The 19,597-nt window shown below is 48.8% G+C and overlaps 1 pseudogene; it reads left to right on the top strand.

Moving 5' to 3' along the window:
- Positions 1–3,910: 3,910 nt before the first annotated feature.
- LOC123450361 lies at positions 3,911–7,470 on the top strand (annotated as a pseudogene).
- Positions 7,471–19,597: the final 12,127 nt, after the last annotated feature.

The raw sequence follows: 19,597 nt of genomic DNA, 5'->3' as shown, positions 1-19,597 counted from the left end.
ATGCTGGCTGCTAGGGTTGCGGCGTGCCCCGAGTTTGGTCCCGAGGACTCCGATTGAGCCTGACCGGGGTCAAGCCGAGCGTGTTGCTGGTTGGCGGCGTCAAGGAGATCCTTGACACGCTTCTCCTGGAAGGCGCGCTCCTCGCCTTCCAAGCTTTCCATCCCCTCCATGGCTGCCTGCGCCGCTCGCATGTTGGCCGCAGGAGTCTCGTAGGTGGGAAGATCACCGCCTAGAACCTCGGCGATGAACTGGCCACGGCTGCGGACCGATCCAAGCCGGCTAGGGGCCTCGGAAATCGGAGTGAGACCATATGCGGAGTTATACTCACGCTGCGTAGCCTCCAACCGACGTTTTGCCGAAGCTACGGCGATGCCATCCTCCAAGATACGCTTGCGAGCGTCCTCCAGCGAGGCCCGAGCGTCTGCAGGGTCGGCGGAAGTAGTGACAGGTGTCTTCAGGCCGGCGATGGCGTCCCAAAGAGTATCACCGGTGGCCGCAGTGGGCTCGCCAGCGCCTACGGAGGCCTTGCCGGGAGTCATGCTGGTGCCAGTGCCGATAACCATCACCTCCACGGTGTTGGAGACGGCAGCAACGTGGTATGGGGTGAAGAACCCTACCGACGGCGGAGGGCCGTCGAAGATGAGGACGTTACTAGGATAAACGTCGTGGGCAGGCATCTCAGCGATAGAGAGCCTGCTGAAGCTGGCGCAGAGCACCTCAACGTCGAAGTCCTCGCCGAAGTAGCGCGGGTCGTTTTTGAGACGAAGGTCGTTGAAGAGAACGCTGAGGTTCTCCATAGCAGCGACGACGAAGCTAGGGAGCGCCTCGTCATCAAAATCTTCGTCCGAATCCGCATGGCGGATGGGGACATCGGTCATCATGGGTGTCGCCTCGTTGAAAGCGTGCTCCACGGGCATGCAAACTGATCCGGACGCGATGCATCCGGTGGTGTAGGTGTGGGGCCCCGCCCAGCGCGTAAAGCCAGCCGATGCCGTGATTGCCCCCATGGTGGGCGCCAAATGTCGGTGAATACTCACAACATATGCCATAGGTAGGCTAAAGTCGGAGAGAACTGAAGGGACAAAGGTGGGCACTGGGAACGAGGTTGGTACACGCATGGGACGCACGATGTACCCAGGTTCAGGGCTCTCCGTAGAGATAATACCCCTAATCCTGCGGGAGTGTTTGATGTATAGGAACAGAGTACAATGTCGCTCCTGGAGCTCTGTTGGGAGGAGGAAGAGGGGAGCAGCCGGCTCGTCTCTACCTCTCTCTCTGTGGTTGGTGAATGTGTTGTGTTGAATGACTCGTGAAAGATCGGCCCCCTTGCATGGAGGGCGACCGGGTGGTGTTATAGACGAACCCGCTGGCCTACAATATGGATAAAGGGTACAAGCGTGGGACCCGGCTGGCAGCTTCGCCGGCTGGCCAGGGGCCCACAAGGGTCTTGTCTTGTCGATGGGGGCCCCGCCGGCTGCATGGTCTCGATTGCCTGTGGGATCCGCCGGCTGGCCAATGAGGCTCTCGCGTAAGGTTGACGTTGAGCAGGCGCTGTACGTCAAGCGTCGCCCCGCGAGATTCTTCATGGGCAGGTAGTACGACCGCCTCCACTGTTCCCCACGCCGAGTGCAGTAATGGAGTGGGAGTGTGACGGTCCGACACTATGCTAGGTGATGGATCAGAGTTGGGGTAGGTCAGCGGCGTGGCCATCGACGCTCGTACCTGCCGGGCGCCCTGATCCAGTACCTTTGCTGACGCGTAGCTACCTTTAATCGTGATGTCTCTTCCTGACCTACGATCTGATGTGTCTTGTGATCCTCCGCCGGCTAGCCTGCTTGGCCAGCCTGCTTGAGTGTGGCTGCCTCCTCCCCAGTCCGGCTGGCGGGACTAGGCCGGCTCTGAAGGGGAGGCCGCCTGGATTCTATCCGGCAGGGGTTGCCTGGCCGACCAGAAAGGTGGCCGCCTCGTCCTCTAGCCGGCAGGTGATGCCTAGCCAGCCAGAAGACTTGGGCCTTGGGAATCTTCATACACCCATGTCCGTTGGGCCGGAAATGAAGGAATAGGCTTGATGAGCCTACCCCGGGGTTATCCCCCCGACATCATCCTTTGTGTTGCGGTCGGGATCGCGCGATGGTTAAGACCTACCAACCCTTCCTCTAGGAGTATGCGTTTAGCACTTTGTTTTGATTACTAATAAAAACTATCGCAATAAGTATGTGAGTTCTTCATGACTAATGTGAGTCCATGGTATAGATGCACTTTCACCTTCCACCATTGCTAGCCTCTCTAGTGCCGCGCAACTTTCGTCGGTACACAAAACCACCATAGACCTTCCTCAAAACATCCACCATACCTACCTATCATGGCCTTTTCATAGCCATTCCGAGATATATTGCCATGCAACTCCCACCGTTCCGTCTCATGACATGTGCCGTCACTTTAATATTGCCATTGCATGATCGTAAGATAGCTAGCGAGTCACACGTCAAGCTAGATCGTTGGACATCCCGGTACACCGCTGGAGGCATTTCCTATAGAGTCATCATTGTTCTAAGCATTGAGTTGTGAGTAAATAAAAGTGTGATGATCATCATTATTAGAGCATTGTCCCATGTGAGGAAATAGAAAAAGAGGAAAAAGTTGCCCACAAAAAAATATATATGGAAATAGGCCAAAGAGCCCAAACAAAAAAAGAGAAAAAGAGAGAAGGGACAATGCTACTATCTTTTCCACACTTGTGCTTCATAATAGCACCATGTTCTTCATGATTGAGAGTCTCTTGTTTTGTCACCACCATATGCTAGTGGGAATCTTCATTATATAACTTGGCTTGTATATTCCAATGATGGGCTTCCTCAAAATTGCCCTAGGTCTTCGTGAGCAAGCAAGTTGGATGCACACCCACTAGTTCTCCTTTTGAGCTTTCACATACTTATGGCTCTACGTGCATCCATTGCATGGTAATCCCTTCTCTTTCACATTGATATCTATTGATGGGCATCTCCCTAGCCCCTTGATACGCCGAATCGATGTGACCATCTCCTCCTTTTTGTTTCACAACGTCCACCACACTTTATTCCACCTATAGTGCTATATCCATGGCTCACGCTCATGTATTGCGTGAGAGTTGAAAAAGGTTTGAGAAAGTAAGAGTGTGAAAACAATTACTTCACTACAGGAATCAGCTAGTTTGACGACAGGAAGTTTGCCGTCATGGACAGACGGCAAAGTGATGCTATCGCCAAAAATCATGAAAAGCAGACGGCAAAAAGAAACCACACGGAAAAAAATGATGCCGTCAACTATTTGGGCAGATGACGGCAAAGACACGATTTTCGCCGTCTACTTACGCTACGGATGACGGCAAAATAGATGTCCACGGCTGCGGCTAACCGGCCTAAACGGCAGGTAGTTTTGCTGTCTTGGATTAGCAAGGGCAGACGGCAAAAAATAACTTTGCTGTGAGGTATGCGTACAGAAGACGGCAAAAAACCCAAGTGGTGCACCGGATAAAAAACACACCGGCTAAAAAAACAAAGGCCCTCCCTCTCGCGACTGGCTCCCTCTGGTGAAAAATAGCTAGGGTTCCATCGACCGCGAGAGACGCCGCCACAGGTGCCCTCCCCGGTCGCCTTCGTCCGTCTCACCACCGCTTCATTCTCACCGGTGCCCAGATTAGTTCTCTGCTCGTCTCTCACCCTGCTGCCCGATGGGGAAAATCTTTCCCTCCCCTCCCCTCTCCGCCGCCGGCCCGCCCGCTTCCGCTTTGCTCCGCGGTCTCCAATCAATTCCGCCTCCGCCGCCCACTCCTAAAGAACCCCCCTCCCGCCCGCTCCCATCGCCGCCGCGGCATCCGGAACGGAGGGAAAGTGAGGCCGGACCAGGCGGAGCCTGCTTGGGATGGGTTTTCATGGCGCAGGCTGCCGTTGAACCCGCGGCGAGCGGCGACGCGTTTATTGGGAGGCCGACCGAGGCCATGAGAATGAAGCGGAAGACCCCCTCCGAGCTGTGAGTAATGCCTCCCCTTTTTTTACATCATATCCCCAATCCATGCTAGTTCTTTGTCACTACAACCCGCAGACTACAAACTTGCATACATGCATATGTATAGCCAAGGGAGCTGCAAATTAACCGCACTATCAGTTTTTCACTTGCGAATGCGTTCCAGAGAACCATAGGCACTGCAGTATTTCGTATTTTTGTTACAAAGGGTTTATATGTAACACAAGGCCTGCCAGAGCTTCGTCTCCACCTTACATCGATACATTACACACTGAAAATGTAGCAAGCCCTGCAGCAAGCTAGCATTATATGCTACAGGGTCGCAGATGGACACTGAAACTTGTTCCATTGATTGGTTCCTGCAGGATGAGCAGTTGAAAAATCCAGAAAGGTTGTGAAAGAAAATTGTAAGGTCAGACGTTGTTCATTTTGCCAGCCATAGTGGTGCTCATTGCTCTGCAAGTATTTGACACCATCGTGTTGAACCACTTGTTCTATTATATAATTAACTTGTTCTAATATCTTGAAAGCAGGATGCTTTACTGAACAACGAGAAGGCTCCCATGTCTGTTGATATTGTAGTAGCTTCATAGTCTGCAGAATCTCCGTTCCCAAGGTAATTATTTTACAGAGGCAGTGGATCTTGTTTCATGCCATAACCATGCTCTTATTTGCATTTCTTTTTCCAAAATTCAGTAGCGATGGCGACTCTGCCCAGTTGGACTCTTCTGTTCCATCGCTTGCGGAAGCAGCAAAACCAGGTTTTAGGAAAGGTGAGAAACACAGCAAGAATGCTCTGCGGAGTGTATCAGAGCTTCACATTGGTGATGAGAAGCTGGGTGGCTCTAGCAAATTCGATATGGTAAGGAATATCTACCTAATGCACTACTATATACATATATATTACCTCATCCTGTAATATGTCTACTGCTTTGTGTAGGACAAAGTGCTGAAAGGGTTCGGAGCTCGTCGTGCTTTCGGAGCTTCCAGTGGCACTAACATCCAGGCTGGTGATGTTCCTTTGAAGTCTTCAGAGATGTGCCCTTCCAAGATCACAATACCAGGAAAAAAAGCTCCTTTGGATCTCACCTTGAAGACTACCCTGCAGTTTGTTTCATCATCTTCTGTGAAGTGGTCCGTATGTATTAGCTTCTCTTGCATTTATTTCTTGTTTTCATTTAGAAAATGCACCCTTCCTAGAGAAATTTCATGAGTATCTTGATGTGGTGACATAACTTAGATTGACACTCTGAAAATCAGATATGTAAATGGTATGTGTCTTTCAGTCATTCAGTCTCATTGGATGCTTACTGCACCTGCAATTTTTTTCCAGATATTTCAATTAGGTATTGATGTCTGTATGATCCAGTGCTCCAAGTGATATCATGTCTAGTACAGCATACGGTCACTAGGAAAAATAATTGAAAATTACTTGCAAATTGAACCGTCTCTTCTTTGTTTAGTTTTGCTTAGATTTTCTGTCTCAAAGGCCCAAAGTATAATAACTTTTCCCTGGAACAGGTGTCACAATTTGAGTACAAGTTGTAGGGCGAGTGTTGCCGAGCCCCTTGCTCAGAGTTATAATGGTAGGCCTCAAAGTTCAGGACGCATGAGGCAAGAGAGCAACAAGGAATTCTTATTCTCAAAGGCACTGGAGTCATGGGTATATCCACAATCCATGTTACTTGCTCCCATCGTATCTGCTATGCTCTCATCAACTGCACAAGGAGGTAATTACTATTCCTGCACTATTGTTTGCTTTTGAAGATAAAATATCCCCGTACTTTCCTGGATGTATCTCTTTACCTTTTCTCCTTCTGGCATGTAGAAAAAGAGTTCATTGACAAAAGGTATCAGGATTGGGAAGATTCTTTTTAGAATCTTTACTACATGTTCCGAAAGAATCTGTTGAATAACTTCTATGGTATCTTCTTGCTCCTCAGAAATCGATCCTTCGTAATAATTTGATAAGTATATGGAAAATTTAACTATTTTTGTACATGTACAAAGAATTCTGAACTCGTTGAGATTCCACATTTGTCTCATGATCACCTTCGCTTGGAGTTATATTTCATTTTCCTTGGAAGTATTGAATCTTTGGGTTTTACTAGACTGTTATTCTATGACTCACCCTCATTCATCTTACTGAACATCACTTTTGTTACTGTAGTTTATACGGCACAATTTGTTGCTCTATTTATCAGCGGAAACTGTTTGGAGAAGCAGTCCTGTAATGCCTACTTGTCACAATCTACACGTGGCATGAGATCACTACTACGGAAACAGGTCAGTCCTTCATTTTGTTTTTCCGACCTCATCATCGTTTCCACATTTCTATTTAAAATCCCTATTAAAGTGCCATATTTCTGTTACGGACCAACAATTATGTACATTAATACCTGCAACTTCTAAATTCTAATTATTTCAATTAAGTAGATCAACTTATTGGTTGACAAGTACTCATTTCTTCATTTCTTCATGTAAAAGAGTATATTCTAGATTTCTTCATTTCCCTCTTTCACTTTTTTGGGGACTTACGGCATATGAGTTACAACATCATACTGGTTTCACATGTGAATAAAGCATCTTTAATACTTTTGTGATTAACCCAATGCTTATTCTATTTTTTGCCCATTTTGCTAAAAGAAATATCTTTTTGGTTGTTGAAGTCAATTTTATACCCTTATTTGGTACCATAATAGGAATGAAATATTGACTTGGTATATTGGTCTCTAGGGCATTGAACTGCTCCAAGCTAATCCAAGCTGTGTTGATTTAAATCTTTGTACTGGGTTAAAATATCATTGTCACTTACAATCATATTGTGTGACAATGTGGCTGCATTGTTGCAGGGTGTTTGCTTTTCTATGCCCCTTTGTAAGACTGAAGTGGAGGAGGCTACCGAAGACGACCTGCTTGAGTTCTCAAAAATCCGAACACTCGACCTGGGCCAGGTTCTATTTGATTCTTCAACTTTCCCTTATTTGCTTTACACAGACTGCAGCTACCGGACTGACTGGGATTGTTTTCTATTGGATGAGTAGACACTTCATGTAGATGCTTTATCTGAGGTTGACAATACCACGCAGTCGATCCTTTCGTTTACTGGCAATAAGAGCGTTCATGGCTGATATGATGTCTTCTTGAACTACAAGTAGGGTTATTAACCTCTAATTATCATTTTGTTCCTTTTACCCCCCTGGGTTTTCATCTTGTGTAATCTAATCTTGTTATTTATTTTTCAGGTATTTCCTGAATTCATTATCTGCCAAGGACGTCCCGGTGCTATACTCACCGGCGCCATTTCAAAATGGCTGCCTCCATATTCCGGAGGTAGTTTTGAAATTATGACCCAGCTGGAGTAGGATCAACTCCAGACATGATTATTTATTAAATTTGTACTAATCTACAACCATTCTTTTTTCTCAAAATGTATTTATTAAATTCTTATAGGCTGCGCAAATTTGAAGCTGAAGTCCCTATTAAATTTTGAAGTGATTAGTGTATTTGGTTATGGTTATTTTTCTTCCTTGTGTTCTTGTTAATGTTGGGGGGGCTGCTGGCATGTATAATGTATGAGTAGATAGCCATTCCAACATTAACAAGAAAATAAGGAAGAAAAGTAACAAGAACCAAGTACACTGATCAGTTTCAAATTTGCGCAACCTATAAGAATTTAATAAATACCTTTTAGAAATTATGACCCAGCTACTTTGGTCCAGCCCAATACAAATTAACATGCAGGCTGGGGTCCCCCTTGCGTTCAGGGGCCGGGCCTGTCCTTAAGTATTTTCATGCTAGATATAAAGAGTCACGTGTTTTATTGGTGCTTGTAGATCAGTACGTACCATATACTATGGCTATAACTCTCAGACATGATAATCAGGTCCTTATACTTTACCTCGTATCTTTGGTAGTGGCTCCAACGTGGATTTCATCAGGCTTCTAGCTAGTGAAAAAATCAGAAATCTTAGTGTGAATCTATAACTATTGACTGGCGACAAATTTCATTTAGGTACAAATGATTTAGCGCACCTTATTTTGTTGTTATGGACATGAAATCATTTATTTATTGTGTGCCAAAATCTGACATATGTGCAAGACTTCATTTTGTAGGTTGTCATACGGATGTTCTTTTGGACTACGATATTGACATGAAGACATTTATCATAATGCCAAATTTTATGTAGTAATGCAAATATTATGACATGGATGTGCTATGGATTACGCTATATATATATATATATATGGATGTGCTATGGATTACGCTATATATACATGGATGTGCTATGGATTATGGTATATATGCATGGATGTGCTATGGATTACGCTATATATATAGATGTGCTACGTATTATGCTATATATATGGATGTGCTATGGATTAAGGATGTTATATATATGATGTATGGATTATGGATGTGTTATATGTTGTATGGACTAAGGATGTTATATATATGATGTATGGATTAAGGATGTGTTATATGTTGTATGGACTAAGGATGTTATATATATGATGTATGGATTAAGGATGTTATATATATGATGTATGGATTACGGATGTGTTATGTACTGTATGGATTACGGATGTTACATATATGTTGTATGGATTATGTTATGTTTATATATATGCTGTATGGATTATGTTATATATGTATATATATGATGTATATATATATATGATGTATATATATATATATGCTGTATGGATTATGTTATATGTATATACATTGTATATTTATGCTCTTTGTTGTCATGTTCATGATGGCAAATAAATGTGGCGCCCTCAATATGTGGTTTGCTGTCTTGTGTAACTTCAGAAGACGGAAAAAGTATGGCATATTTTGCTGTCATGTACAGGTTACGCAGACGGCAAAAAATGTGTATATTTTGCTGTCATGTACAGATTAGACAACCGGCAAAAAATATTCCATATTTTGCTGTCATGTACGGGTGAGGAAGACGGCAAAAGGGCTAACGTCGACCGTTAGTTAGGCCGTTCCGTCTTCTGACCATTTTTTGCCGTCTACCAGACAAGCTGACCGCAAAATAATTTCACTGACGGCAAACATTTTGCCGTCTGCTCTCTCGGACGCTAACGGCAAAGATACCCTTTGCGGGCACATGGTCTGACGACATTATTTACCGTCATGGGCTGACGGCAAAAAATTTCTCGACTGTAATTCGCTCTTTGCCGTCTGTAGTGTCCTGACGGCAAAATGCTCGATTCCTGTAGTGCTTGGACAATACCGGGGTTGTGCATGATTTAAATTAGTTGTGTGGGGATGATGGAGCATAGCCAGACTATATGATTTTGTAGGGATAATATTTCGAAAGTTCATGATTACCTTGCTAGTTTGCTTGAAGTATTATTGTTTTCATGTCAATAGCAAACTATTATTTTGCATCTTACGGATCAGAAAATTCATGTCACATGAAAGAAGTTACAAAGGACAAATATGCCAGGTAGCATTCCACATCAAAAATTTAGTCTTTATCACTTCCCTACTCGAGGATGAGCTGGAGTTAAGCTTGGGGATGCTTGATACGTGTCCAACGTATCTATAATTTTTTTTGGTTCCATGTTATTATCTTGTGAAACTTTGGATGTTTTGTATGCCTTTTATATCTTTTGTGGGACTAACTTATTAACTTAGTGCCAAGTGCTAGTTCCTGTTTTTTCCTGTTTTTGACCCTTTTCAGAGGAGAATATTAAACAGAGTCCAAACGGAATAAAACTTCCGAAAAGATTTTTTCCGGAACAAAAGAATGCTGGAAGCTTGAGAACTAAGGCAGAGGGCACCAGGGGAGGCCACAAGCCCCCTAGGCGCGGCCAGGGGGGCCACGCTTAGCAGGCTTGTCGGCCCCTGGGGCTCCTCTGCCCTACTTCTTCCGCCTATAAATCCCCGAAAAATCCAAAACCACGGGAGAGATCCATGAAAATACTTTTCCGCGGCCGCAAGCTTCTTTCTCCACAAGATCCCATCTGGGCCATGTTCTGGTGCCCTGACAGAGGGGGGATTCGGATATGAAGGGCTTACGTTACCTGTAACGTAGGCATTTATTCGCCACTATTCCAACCTTGTTCACCGGGCCATTATGAAGGTTAGCGCACTCTATATAAGCCGCCCTTCCCCACTGGTGCAAGGGTTGGCACTTGCTGTAATCCCATAATCTACTCGACACTACGCTCCCAAGAGCACTGAGACGTAGGGCTTTTACCTCCACCGTAGAGGGGCCTGAACTCATACATCCTCGCCGTAGCTAAGGCTCTACCTATCCTTTCGTACCCTACACTTCTACTGTCAGACTTATACCCACGACAGTTGGCGCCCACCGTGGGGCAAGCGTCTAAGCGCCTTCCGGCGAGTTTCGATTTCTTACATTCGTCATGTCGTCCGGCGGAGATCTGTGCATGGGTCTTGAGACCCTCTTCGGTGCCCTCTCCTTCATCGCCGATGATTCGGCATGGCTTCGGGACGCGCCCCTCGACATCGAGGCGCTTCCCAGTCGCGGGGCGACGCACTTCCGTGCGAGTTCCTGTGGTGTTCTTCTTCTCCAGCCATCGGCCCCAGTGTCGATCTTCGTCCCCGTTGCGCGCCGCAACAAGTGATCTCGTCGTTCGAGGCTCCAGCATAGGGTGCGACATGCCCAGGCGCGACAGAGCACGTCGTCTCAAGTGGCGGTGCTCGAATCGGTTGTGGTCCCGCTGCCATCCCAGTGCTTGGACTCAGTTCCGACTGAGCTACCTTCCGAGTACCTGGGTCGCCGGCCTGCGGCCGAAGTTCTCCTGGCCGATTCCCTTGAAAGTCCCCTCCGAACTGGTCGGAATGAGCATGAGGTCGGAGAATCATCCGGCGCTCGTCGTCAACACCATCATTCTACTAGTCGACGCTCTCTCCAGAGCAATGTCGAGGTGGTCCGCACACCCATCCTCAACTTGGCTGCGGCTGCCAGGATAGCCGATTCTCTCCAACCGACTGATTCAGAGGCTGGTAGAGGGATCGAGCAGATCCGTGCCCTGTTGCATACGGCGCAGCAGCAAAATTCGGCGGTCTCCCAGTCGCACAACAGGATCCACAACAGTTCTGTTCATGCGAACACGCATCGGTCGGTTTTCAGTCCCGACTCTCATCAGCGACGCAGAGGGGGCAGTCGTTCCAGGAATCCCGAAGATCATCGCCGTTAGAGTACTCCTTCGCGGGGTGGGCCTTACGGGCCCCGGCAACACGATGATGTTCGTTCAGTCGGTGACGCACATGATCCAAGGCCTGATGCAAGAGGGTACATCGCCCAGAAGAAGGTCGACAGAAGTCGAGCCCACCGTGATGGTCACGATAGAGACAGTCCGAGTGGAAGCAAGACCGTCGTCTCTGGTCCCGAGTGCTTCAGTCGGGCCATCCGCTCAGCTGACATACCTCCCAACTTCCGATTGGCGACGGGAATCAACAAGTTCACAGGAGAGTCCAAGCCAGAACCTTGGTTGGACGACTACAGAGTGGCGGTCCAGATCGGTGGCGGATATGACCAGGTCGCCATTAAACATCTCCCCCTAATGCTCGATGGCTCGGCGCGACCTTGGCTAAACCAGTTAGCTCCGTCAAGCATCTACAGCTGGGCAGATCTGTCCTGAGTCTTCATCAAGACCTTCGAGGGTACGTGCAAGCGCCCTGCTGGTCTTGTAGAGCTCCAGCACTGTGTCCAAAAGCAGAATGAGCCCCTGCGCGATTTCATCCAGCGCTGGATGACCCTCTACCACACGATGGAGAACGTCACAGAACACCAAGCAGTCCACGCCTTCAAGGCAGGCATGCGGTACAGAGATCTGTACCTGAAGTTCGGTCGGACAGGCGACATCTCCATGAGCAAGATGATGGATATAGCTGCACGCTATGCAAATGGCGAAGAGGAGGACCGCATACGTAGCGGCAAGCATAAGTCAGTCGCCGACGCAGATGGGAACAGCAATCGGAAGCAGAAGCAGAAGGCTCAATCCACTCCGCAGGCAGAGGCAGGAAATGTTACAAATGCCAAGTTCAATGGCAAGGGGAAAGCTCAATACACCCCCAAGAAGAAGTAGTCAGGAAACTTCATCCTGGATCAACCGTGTCCCATTCACATGAAGACGGATGAAGAAGGCAATGTCATATTGCCGAAGCATACCACTCGGCAGTGTCGCCTCCTGATCCAAGGATTCGGTGACGGACAGCCGAGTGAGAAGGACATCGAGCAGGATGCCGAAGAGGAGGATCCGTTCCCCCAAGTCCATGCATCGTTGATGATTTTTGCTAATGTGGAAAGCAAAAGTCGACTGAAGCTGGTCAACAGGGAGGTGAACTTGGCAACCCCATCCACTCCCACGTTCCTCAAGTGGTCACAGACTGCGATCACCTTTGATCAGTCAGGCCACCCAGCACACGTACCCACCCCAGGGAGGCAAGCTCTGGTCGTCGACCCGGTGGTGGAAGGAGTCGGGCTGCGCAAAGTCCTCTTGTACGGTGGCAGCGGCTTGAACATCATGTACGCCGACACTTTCAAGGGGATGGGCATTCTGTTGTCCAAACTTAGCGAAAGCAGTATGCTGTTCCACGGAGTCGTCCCAGGACGAAAGGCCAAGTCACTCGGCCAGATCGCGTTGGATGTCGTCTTCGGCTCTAACAAGAACTTCCACAAGGAGAAGCTGACATTCGAGGTGGTGGACTTCGAGAGTGCATACCATGCGATTCTGGTCCGTCCGGCATATGCGCGTTTCATGGCCCGACCATGTTACGTCTATTTGAAGCTCAAGATGCCAGGCCCCAAAGGTGTGATTACGGTCACAGGCAATCGGCAGCGGGCCGAGGAGTGTCTGCAGCAGGGGTCGAGGATTGCCGATCAGCAGATGGCTATTCTCGAGCTGGATGAGTACAAGAAGACCGCCGACCCCGCTGACCTAATGCGTTCAAAGAAGCCAGCTTCCGAGTCTGCATTCCAGTCGGCGGGAGACACGAAGAAAGTCAGCATCCACCCGATGGACGACGCCGTTGCCCCGACAAACATCTCCACCACCCTTGATCCAAAATAGGAAGCCGAGCTCATCCAATTCCTCCGTGAGAACTGGGACATTTTTGCATGGAAGCCCGCTGACATGCCAGGTGTACCCAGGGAGTTGGCTGAGCACCGACTGCATGTGGATCCTGCTACTCGGCCCGTCCGAGAACGCCTGCGTCGGTCCGCCGCGCACAAGAGGAAGGCAATCGGAGAGGAGGTGGCTAAACTTTTGGCAGCCAACTTCATTCGGGAGGTACACCACTCCGAGTGGCTCGCTAATGTTGTCATGGTGCCCAAGAAGGACAAGTCTCTCTGTATGTGCATCGATTTCAAGCATCTCAATAAGGTATGTCCGAAAGATCACTTCCCGCTCCCCCGCATTGATCAAATTGTTGATTCGACTTTGGGTTGCGAGCGTTTATCCTTCCTGGATGCCTATTCGGGCTATCATCAGATCCGTCTGTATGGTCCGGATGAATTAAAAACAACCTTCATCACCCCGTTCGGGTGTTTCTGTTACATCACTATGCCATTCGGTTTGAAGAATGCAGGAGCAACTTTTATGCGCATGATCCAAAAATGCCTCCTAGACCAGATCGGTCGAAATGTGGAGGCATATATGGACGATATCATAGTCAAGTCACGCAAAGGTTCCGACGTGCTGACTGACTTGGCAGAAACATTCGCCAACCTACGTATGTACGATATCAAGCTCAACCCAGCCAAGTGTTCATTCGGCGTTCCCAGCGGGAAGTTACTCAGTTTCTTCGTTTCCGAACGAGGGATCAATGTCAACCCCGAAAAGATCGGGATCATCGTCCGAATGGAGCGGCCGGAAAGAATACATGATGTTCAAAGGCTCACAGGTTGCCTAACGGCTTTGAGCAGGTTTATCGCTCGACTCGGCGAGAAGGCGTTACCTCAGTACCGACTCATGAAGAAATCAGAAACCTTCGAGTGGACAGACAAAGCCCAAATTGCATTCGACGACCTCAAATCCCTGCTTTCCGCCCAGCCGGTTCTTACTGCCCCGCTCAGTAAAGAACCCCTTCTTCTATACATCGCGGCTACAAATCAAGTCGTCAGCAGCGTTCTCACAGTGGAACGGGAAGAAGAAGGCAAAGCATACAAGGTTCAGCGGCCAGTATATTATGTCTCCGAAGTCCTGACTCCTTCCAAGCAGATGTATCCCCATTATCAAAAGCTTATTTATGGGATCTACATGACTGCAAAGAAGGTGGCTCATTATTTCCAAGACCACTCGGTGTCTGTCATATCTGATGCTCCGTTGTCTTAAATTCTCCACAATCGGGATGCATCAGGCCGAGTGGCAAAGTGGGTAATGGCGATGCTATACTGCGACATCAAGTTCGAAGCCAAGAAAGCTATAAAGTCTCAAGCTCTGGCTGACTTCATAGCAGAATGGGTAGAACAACAGCAACCGACTCACATCTACTTGGCTCATTGGACCATGTTCTTTGATGGGTCCAAGATGTTGAATGGCTCCGGCGCCGGCGTAGTGATCATATCCCCAAAAGGTGACAAACTCAAGTATGTGTTGCAGATACATTTTGATTCTTCCAACAACGAAGCAGAGTACGAAGCTCACCTTTACGGGTTGCACATGGCCATCACACTCGGCGTCCGTCGCCTGATGGTCTATGGCGACTCAGATCTGGTGGTTAATCAAGTAATGAAGGAGTGGGATGTAAGGAACCCCACCATGACTGCATACTGCAACGCAGTAAGGAAGCTCGAGAAGAAGTTTGAAGGCCTGGAACTTCACCATGTTCCCCGACTGAAAAACCAAGCAGCAGATGAATTGGCAAAACTTGGATCCACTCGGAGACCGGTCCCAAGTGATGTCTGCCTCGAGCACCTACACCTTCCCTCAGTAAAAGAAGACCCTTTTACATAGGAACCAATACAACCAAAGAGCTCAACAGATCAGACTAAAGTCGAGGTCCCCGCTGTGGTTGATTTGATCATGGAGATTCTTGCTGTCATCCCGAATGGACCATGCCGTTCATTGCATACATCCTGAGGCAAGAGTTACCAGAAGACAAAGTCCAATCTAGGCAGATCGTCCGCAGGTCGAAGTCCTTCACCGTCATTGATGGCCAATTGTACAAGGAAAGTGTTTCAGGCGTCCTTCAGCGGTGTATCTCCCCTGAGGAGGGACAGTTAATCTTGGTAGAAATTCACTTGGGAACCTGCGGTCATCTTGCCTCCTCAAGGGCACTCGTCGCCAAAGCATTCAGAGCTGGTTTCTTCTGGTTGCAGGCGAATGAAATGGCAAAAGATATGGTTGACCGTTGCGAAGGCTGTCAGTTCTATCCAAACAAGTCCCACAAGCCAACATCTGCGTTGAAGAGAATTCCTCTTATTTGGCCATTCGCCGTGTGGGATTAGATACAGTCGGACCATTCAGAACAGGCCAAGGAGGATTCACTCATCTGCTGGTAGCAGTTGACAAGTTTACCAAGTGGATTGAAGACAAGCCCATCAAGAAGCTTGACGCCCTTACGACCATCAAATTTATCAGAGACATCATCGCCAGATACGGGGTTCCGCACAACATAATCACCGACAATGGCACAAACTTCGACTCGGACAGGTTCAAAGGTTTTTGCACAAACCAAGCAATCCGAGTGGATTTTGTATCTGTGGCGCACCCTCAAACAAACGGGCAAGCAGAGCGGGCGAATGGACTTATTTTTCAAGGGTTGAAGCCTCGACTCCTGCGAGAAGTTGGCCATGCCGCCGGCGCATGGGTCACCGAGCTGCCTTCGGTGCTGTGGGGCCTCCGCACAACTCCGAATAGATCGACAGGGCGATCCCCGTTCTTCCTCGTTTATGGAGCAGAGGCAGTCTTTCCGAGTAACTTGCTTCACAACTCTCCACGAGTCGAACTCTTATCCGAAGCCAAAGCAGAGCAAGCGAGACAAGACGGAGTTGACCTTTTGGAAGAGGAGCGCAAGATGGCACTGATCCGTTCAACGATTTATCAACAAGATCTTCGGCGTTTTCAAGCGCGGCACATAAGGAGCCGCACTTTCCAAGCAGGCGACCTGGTGCTCCGAGTGGATCAGCAGAGACCACACAAGTTGGCTCCCGCCTGGAAAGGACCATTCGTCATCTCTAAGGTGTTGAACAATGGAGCGTATCGACTCTACAACCTCGACAGGGAAACGGACGAGCCACGAGCATGGAATGGAGATCTCCTGAAGCGCTTCTACACATAACCGCCGATGGAGACAATGTAAAGAACAAGTATCATTGAAGTAATACAAAGCAGATTGATTTCTTGCCCATTCAAAATTCTTTTGCGTTCGCAGACTCCGGTCTAAAAAACTAACTCCGAGTGCGCACTAAAAGTCGCACTCGGGGACTTAGCTGCGACACAGAGTCGCCTAAGTACAAACTCGCTCTGAGTGTGCACTAAAAGTCGCACTTGGAGACTTAGCTGTGACCCGGAGCCGCCTAAGTACAAACTCGCTCCGAGTGTGCACTAAAAGTCGCACTCGGGGACTTAGCTGCGACCCAGAGTCACCTAAGTACAAACTCGCTCCGAGTGCGCACTAAAAGTCGCACTCGGAGACTTAGCTACGACCCAGAGTCACCTAAGTACAACCTCGCTCCGAGTGTGCACTAAAAGTCGCACTCGGGGACTTAGCTGCGACCCAGAGTCGCCTAAGTACAAACTCGCTCCGAGTGTGCACTAAAAGTCACACTCGGAGACTTAGCTGCGACCCAGAGTCGCCTAAGTACAAACTAACTCCGAGTGTGCACTAAAAGTCGCACTCGGGGACTTAGCTGCGACTCAGAGTCACCTAAGTACAAACTAACTCCGAGTGTGCACTAGAAGTCGCACTCGGGGACTTAGCTGCGACCCAGAGTCGCCTAAGTACAAACTAACTCCTAGTGTGCACTAGAACTCGCACTCGGGGACTTAGCTGCAACCTAGAGTCGCCTAAGTACAAACTCGCTCCGAGTGTGCGCTAAAAGTCGCACTCAGAGACTTAGCTGCAACCCAGAGTCGCTGAAGTACAAACTCGCTCCGAGTGTGCACTAGAAGTCGCAATCGGAGACTTAGCTGCGACCCAGAGTCGCCTAAGTAAAAAATCGCTCCAAGTGTGCACTAAAAGTCGCACGCGGAGACTTAGCTGCGACCCAGAGTCGCCTAAGTACAAACTCACTCCGAGTGCGCACGAAAAGTCGCACTCGGGGACTTCGCTGCGACTCAGAGTCGCCTAAGCAAAAAAACTTCCTCCTAGTGTATACTCGAGATACACTCGGAGGCTTAGCAGACCCTCATTTAGGCTCATGTGGATGTGAAGACAACTGACAACTACATGAGTAACAACTCACTCCGAGTGTGCACGAAAAGTCACACTCGGGGACTTAGCTGCGACTCAGAGTCGCCTAAGTAAAAAGCTTCCTCCGAGTGTATACTCGAGATACACTCGGAGGCTTAGCAGACCCTCATTGTGGCTCATGCGGATGTGAAGACAACAGACAACTACATGCTCTGCATGTTTGCCATTGGCTTCACCAAGAGACGCCAAACAAAAACCACGAGCCAAAATCGTGTCAAAAAACTCAGCGAAAGAAGAGCAAAAGATCCGATTCGAATTCAAAGTTGGATCTACGATCAGTCGGCTCGGTGTGAATCAAGTTTATCCACACCGAACCACGAATGTGACGGCCAACAGCAATGGCCAAATTTTAATACAGATACCACTCGGCATACCGAGTTTAATGTGCGTTCACCATAAAGGTTTTTCAAGCGTCGCCGGGACTGGCAGGCTACACAAAGGTGTCAAGGTCAATTCCGTCTGCAATGCGAGTGGCTGTGTCAAGGAAGGTCTCCATGAAATCTTCGAATCGAAGCTTCTTGGTGTTGGCGACCTGCAACGTCTTCAGTTTTTCTTTGCGGGCTTCCTTGCAGTGCACTCGGACCAGAGATAGCGCCACGTCCGCGCCGCACCGAGCGGCAGACTTCTTCCATGCCTGCACTCTGCTTGGGATGTCCTCCAGCCGAGTCATCAACCCATCTATTTCGTTCCGGGAGTCGTCTTCAGGCCACAGCTCCTTGTCGATGCGGCCGGCAACTTTTCTCAGACGGCTGATGAAGGGGCCCACCCTGTTAAGGCGAGAATGCGCTCGGAGCATGTCCCGGTTAGCTTCAGCGCCGAGTGGAACATTCGGAACAAGCGACCGTTCAACTTCGGCTGCTTCAGCCTCAACGTCCTGACAGAAGTCTGCAAAGAAAAGACAAGCAGAAAGTAAGCACGACAGAGTGAACTCCGAAGTCAAAAAGCACTCGGGAACAACTTACCACCAAGCAGTGCGACCATCTTCCTTGCCCAGTCGCTGACGTAGTTCTCCTGCGCCATGCACCGAGTGTTCATCACCTTCAGCTGGCCCATCCATTTGGATCTCTGACTCTTCATTTTTCTACTTCGGCTAGCAATGCCTTGTTGGTCTCCAGAGACTCCTCCAAAGATTTCTCTCGGTCAGCAAGAGCCTCCTTCACACTAGCCAGGTCATTCACATCCACCTCCAAGTCCGCAGCAAGCTGAATCTTCTTAGCCTTCAGAGCATTGTACGCAGATCCCATTTCGCAAGTCTTCTGCCAAAGAGACACAAAGGGAGGATCAGCCACATTCAACAAGGAAAAAGTCTCGTCAGATACGACAAAACAATGAAAGATCAAAATTCTTCAGACCCCTGCCGATGCAAGCAATCGATAGCGGTCTCGGGGACTACACCCGGTGGTTTCACTGAGAGTGACCCCACTGGTATGAAGCTCAAACAGGTCGGCCCTATCGAGCTCCATAGCAAACAAACAACATTATGAGATTACTATTACTCGACCCGAGTAACACTACTCTCGGGGACTACACCCAGTGGGTGCACTCGGAGTGCCCCCACTGGTACCATTCGGGCAGATCAGCTCTGATCTGTTCAGATTACGGAAAATACATATAAAGACAACTGTCGGTGCAAGCACTCGGCAGAAGCCTCGGGGACTACACCCACTGGGTTCACTCGGAGTGAACCCACTGCAAAATCATCCTACTGTATCCGAGTATATCGCTGAAACCCCAGTGGGTACTAAGAGGATTGTAAACACTTACTAGCGCACTTACTCGGATGTCGTCCCGAAGCTCCAAGCTCTTCTTATACAGAGACGCGATGGAGTCATACGCTCCCTTGGCGTCACCCACCATAAGCTCCACGTGCACCATGGTGTCCTTGGCGGCCCCCACCTGGTCTTCCGGGAGGCGTCGGGCGTCATATTGAATAGCTGACGGACCCGGCGTGGCAGAAGACTCCTTGGGCATCCCGAGCTCCGCTCCAGTCGGTTCCGCCATGAGGGGCACCGTCTCAGTCGGCAGCACCGTCTCAGTCGGCGGCACGTTCATGGTGGGAGCGGCAGTAGATGGGATAACCCCAGGGATAGGCGCCAAAGCTGGCTCCGACCCCCTTTGGTCGTCGTCCTCCAGATGGATCACCTCCGAAGGAAGCCCGACTGAACAAAATGAAATTATAGAAATAGG

Source organism: Hordeum vulgare, chromosome 4H (assembly GCF_904849725.1).
Source record: "Hordeum vulgare subsp. vulgare chromosome 4H, MorexV3_pseudomolecules_assembly, whole genome shotgun sequence".
NCBI lineage: Eukaryota > Viridiplantae > Streptophyta > Magnoliopsida > Poales > Poaceae > Hordeum > Hordeum vulgare.
Note: the sequence above shows the minus strand (reverse complement) of the source record. Positions and strands in the feature narration are given on the sequence as shown.